The following is a 6,000-nucleotide window of genomic DNA, read 5'->3' on the forward strand; positions in this document are numbered from 1 at the left end:
CGTAATTTTTGAAATGGGGGCAAAATCATATTTTTTTAACTGAGGGCAAATTCGTAATTTTTAACCAAGAGCAAAAACGTATTTTTATTTTGAACTGAGGGCAAAAACGTAATTTTAAAATGGAGGGGCGAAATCGTAACTTTAAACTTGGGATGAAATCATAAATTAAAAGGACTAATGGGGAAATATCAGACAGCTGCCTAGTACTATTCCCCCAACTTCCTTTTGTATGTCTAGTCTATACTATATAATAAAAGAAACCTGACTTTGGACACGTGTCATTCATTGAAGATGTCTACATTTGTAATTTCCTACCTTTTCATACTTAATATTTTTATTTACCAAATTGACACTTTTTTATTTAGTTTACCCTTATCTCATATTTTATGAAAAAAAAAAATCGATTATTCTCTCTTATTTTCATATTGCATTTTTTTTTTAAATTTAGTTTGTACTTATCTTTCCCGTTCAAATGGGACAGAAGTAAAATTATTGGGTTTCACAAGAAACCTGATTTTGGACACGTGTCATTCATTGAAGATGTCTACATTTGTAATTTCCTACCTTTTTATACTTAATATTTTTATTTACCAAATTTTTTTATTTAGTTTACCTTTATCTCATATTTTATGAAAAAAAAAATCGATTATTCTATCTCTTATTTTCATATTGCATTTTTTTTTAAATTTAGTTTGTACTTATGTTTTCCGTTCAAATGCGACATAAGTAATATTATTGGGTTTCACATTTGTAATTAGTTATTTTGTTTATTAAGATGTTATCGTTCTATTTGCTCATGTTGAAAATGATCAGAAAAAAAAAAAAAAAAAAAAACTCAGTTATTTTTGTTTCTAGGAAATCATAATCCGTTTATTTGATTCAATCATTCTAGAAGTTTTAAAACTAAAATATAATCTATCATAATCAAATTCACATTTCAAAACCCTCAAAATTCAGCCATTCAATAATCACAATTACTCACACGTATAAGCCCATATATAATCTAACCTACTTTTTGTAAAGGATTTCAATTAATTCTACGTGAAATTTATAAATACTTTTTGTTATACACTTAATTTCATATATAATCTAATCTAACTTTTAATAAGGTATATATGTGTGGACGTTCGGAGGGCAAAAGTGAAATTGCGCTAATTTTAACGTTATTTCACTAAATTTGTGAAAATAACGTTAAAAGCAGCGGACGGTTAATCATGCATCATCATCATGTGGTGGCGTTGATAGTAGAAAGACAAAAGGGAACATGCACTAATCGGTCTTTGTCCCGATTGCTAAGTGTTATGTGCCTTATGTCCAAAGCTTGATGCAAAACTACTATCGAGTCGGGGGTCTTACCGAAAGCAGCCTCTACATCTTACTCTCCTCAGACCCTACCTTAGCTTTGCTATTTGTGGGATTTACTGAGTATGATGATGATGATGATGATGATGATGATGATGATGATGATGATGATGATGATTTAGTATATATAATTAGATTTATTCAACCCGTATAATACACGGGGTTTATAAAGATATTTTTTTTATTATTAATTTATAAAATTACATTTATCCAACACATGTAATATACAAGGTTACAAAATTACATTTATTTAACCCGTGTAATACACAATGTTTTTAAAGATATAACTTTTTTTATTATTTAGTATCTATAATTAGATTTATTCAACCCGTACAATACACGGGTTTTTATTATTTGGTATATAAAATTACATTTATTCAGTACAATACATGAGTTTCTTAGAGATATAATCTTTTTATTATTTAATATATAAAATTACATTTGTTCAACCCGTGTAAAAAACGAGATTTTTAAAGAATAATTGTTTTAATTTAGTAAATAAAATTACATTTATTCAACACGTGTAATACACGGGGTTCTAACCTAGTAAATAAATATAAGCAATTTACATGCAAAAAGTTAAAATAATAATAATAATAATAATAATAATAATAATAATAATAATAATAATAATAATAATAATAACTAACATGATGCAGGTTTGCTTAGTGTGTTATATTAGACCCCTTTGATGATCGTCATCAAGTCATGAAAAACCTAACTAATCGAAATAACTAACGTAAGTATGCTATCATATTCACTTGTATTATATGGTTGATAATATATGCTTTACTTGTTCATGAAAACTAAAACCCAAAAAGGTCAATCGATCTGAATTTTTTTTTTTTTTTTTAACTAAGGTGCATTCAAATTAAGAAACATGAATGCAAAGAACACATGATAAAAGACATGCAATCACTTCCAAATTAAGGTTTAGTCAATTAATATATTATAAAACTTACAATTCCACTTGAAGGTGTGACGGATTACCTAGATATAAATTGTAAGTGCTTCATATTAAATTGTCATGAATCATTTTTTATTAATATTGGTATATTTAGCAAACAAAATAATATGCACTTGTATATAAAGTATATCGATTACTCATTGTGTCTGTATGAAATTTACTAGGAATTCATCAGATTTTTAAAGTCGGTCCGATCAGTAACCTTAAAAACAACTTGTTCAATAACCGAGCCGGAACCATAAGGTAGCGTTTGGTATGAAGTAATGTAAGGTGGAATGGAATGGATCATTCTGATGGAATGAAAAGAAACATGTTTGGTTATCATGTGGTAATGGAATGGAACGTTCTAAAGGAATGTAACTCCTTCCAAATATAATAATTTCCATTCCTTGATACGCAGGTGTTTTTTTTCCATTCCTTCAAGGAATGGAAAGAAATATGTTCTTATTTATTAATATTCATACTAACATTAATACATATCAAAATCTATTATTAATTTTTTTATCATTAATATATTATTATTATTATTATTATTATTATTATTATTATTATTATTATTATTGAGGCAATTATATTTTTGTTGTTTTTTAATACAGTTGTGTTTCGTTACTTCATCTTTTTTTTGTTTATCAAATTGTACAAAGTAATGATTCATTCTATTCACATATGAGTAACCAAACATCACAATGGAATGGAATGATCCATTTCATTCCGTTGTCCATTCTATTACCTCGTCCATTTCATTCTCTCATCTATTCCATTACCTCACACCAAACAGACCCTTAATGTGTTACCTAAGGGTGTTAAGTGTTAATGAGCTGAGCTACTCGCGAGGTATTCGAGATTGGCTAATAAAAACTCAAAACGAGTCGAGCTTAAACGAGCCCGAGTCTAGAAATAAACTTATTGAGTTTGAGCGTTTCATGAGCCTAAACAAGCCTATTATTTATGTAATAATAATATTTTTTTATAAAATCACGATAAAATAACTAAATAATATGTGTGTGGTGTGTATGTATGTATGTTATGTTACACGCAAGTTTAAAAAAATAACAAGTATAAAATACAAATTAACTAATAAATAGTTAACAAGTCTAACCCAAGTAAAGCTTGTGCTTTAGAAACAAAGCTTAAACCGAGTCGTGTTGAGCCCGAGCTTTAGAAACAAAACTCAAACCGAGCCTAAGCTTAAACTTGACTAAGCTCGAAGTCGAGCTTTCATAAGTTAAAAAAGCTTAAACTTATGCTTGTGTTGGCTTATTTGCATCGCTAGTGTTACCTCAACAAACGTGAAGCATGTGCCTTCTGCTTCATATATGATATAATTATATTGTTTCAGTATTCATTTCATATTAAAAAAGAAGAAAAGTATTTAGCAAGATGAGTAAAGAAATTTTCTTGAACCCAATCGATCTTATCGAAAACCCACCATAAAGAAAATGGTGGATGTTGGTGGGTTGGACACACAAGGCCTTATGTTCATTCCTCAAGTAAGCCCAAAAGTTTGAAACCACTTAATAATAGAGGATTCACAAATAAACGTTGCTCATCACTCAAGTAAGCCCAAAAGTTTGAAACCACTCAACAAGAGAGAATTCACATTTAAACGTTGCTCTGTTGATCAGTTCTAGGGATAATGGAAAAACATGAATAACATACCTGATTGCAATAGTATAGGTCAGCACAGAATCCAGATGGAGACGCAGCAATAGTGTTTGACATGAATATCAGATTGGTCTGGTTCCTCCTTAGGGTGCAATCTAATGATGGTGATAAGAGAACCGATAAAGTGTAACCGGCTATGGAGAGGAGGCGATTTGATGTTATGATAATTAGGTTATGTGTCTAACCTTAAAACCTCTACATAAGTCTCCTTATATATGCACCCAAGAGGAAACCCTAATTAGTTAATAAGGGTAATAAGGCCCATCAACAATTACCAACTAATTATTTAATAGGTTGTTATATAATATGAGATCCCTAAAAAAAAGGCATGGCTGGTCGGTAAGCCCCTATTCCGGCTACGGCTTTCATTACAAATCTCCCAGATAAGTGCAGTGGCATTGATCTTTCGGATTTCATTCGGTCCTATGGAGATATTTATGATCTCTACATCGCTCGTAAGAGGGATAAAGCAGGGAATTGTTTCGGTTTTGTTTCGTTTCTAGATGTTAAAGATAGCAAGGAATTGATCTGAAAGATATGTAATACTCGTATTGGTGATTGTTGGTTAAGGGCTAATATTGCTCGTTTCACTCTTGAAGAAGGAGAAAATCGGACTGAACCGGATATCTCAACGAAGAAGACCAACAACGAGAATGTTTTTCAGAGAGAAGGCAGGCCTACTGTTCAGGCTTCATCTTCTTTTATTAACGAGAACAGATCGTTTACGGATACTCTTTTGGGCAGACAAGGAACCTTGAACATCCGGAAAATGGTAGTTGTCAACAGTCATTTAAACGCTTTCCAAGGTCTGCATGGGAGGGCGTTGGTGGCTAGAATGATCGATTTGGAAGCCTTGAAGAACATTTACCTGATCTTGGACGACTTGTGTCCAGGGTCGGGTAAGGTGCAATACCTTGGAGGTTTATCTATTCTTATTTCGTTTGAATATAATTATTTGGCTACGGAGGTTCTTGAGGCTGCTAGGAAGGTGACTGGGAGCTTTGCTTCAGTTGATCTGTGGGAAGGTCAGGTGTTTGGTTACGAACGATTGGCTTGGCTTAAACTTATGGGTATTCCTCTTCATCTCCTTTCCGGTAAAGTTATAGAAGCTGTGGGGAATGTTTTCGGGAAGGTGATTCACAGGGCATCCAGGTCTGATGAGGATAGCGATCTCTCGTATGATTACATCGGAGTACTTGTTGGAGAGGGTAAGAGGATCGGTGAAGAAGTAATGTTATCATGGAATGATCGGAAGTTTCTTATTTGGGTTTCCGAAGAATCTGGTGAATGGGTTCCAGAATTTTATAAAGTGTCTAAACCCATGCCGGAAAATGGTTCATCTCCTGAGGATGTGGAAATTAATAATGGAGAAATAGACAACTTGGACGACGAAGAGATTACCAGCGACGGTGAGGAGGTTCTGGTAGTGCCTGAAGATGATAGGGATGACGTGCCAACGGAAAACGTGGTAACCGACATGGAAACAGTTGTCAACATTGATGAAGGAATTATTCCTCCAATTAATGTGGAGGAATTCACGGAAATTGGGGGGGATTTTATTCCTGGCAATTTATTTAATTTTGAAAAAGGTGGTCAAGAAAATGTGGAGGTTGAAGTAACTGGGCTTGTTAACAAACGTAAGAAAAAATCTATGTTGGGCTCAGTGGGCCGGCCCAATCCGGCCTACTCTAGCAGTTTGGAGAAGACTAAAATCGAAAAGAAGCCCAAATGCAATGAAGATCCTTTCGGGCTTGATCCTTTGCTTGGAATTGAGCCTGAAGGTTATGAGGAAGACCATATAACTGACGATTCTCTATCCGATTTGGACCTGAATTCCCATCCCATCTCGGGTAACGGCGACTTGTTGGTGAAGGATGGAACAGTGTTTGAACCGGCGGATTTTGTCACTTCATCTCATGTGGGTGAAGTCGAAGTGACCATAGCCTTGGGTGGTAAGTTGGGTGCTAATCTATTCAACTCTCCTGATTTGATTTTGGATTCGATAG

This window comes from Helianthus annuus, chromosome 9 (assembly GCF_002127325.2).
Source record: "Helianthus annuus cultivar XRQ/B chromosome 9, HanXRQr2.0-SUNRISE, whole genome shotgun sequence".
In the NCBI taxonomy this organism is placed as follows: Eukaryota; Viridiplantae; Streptophyta; class Magnoliopsida; order Asterales; family Asteraceae; genus Helianthus; species Helianthus annuus.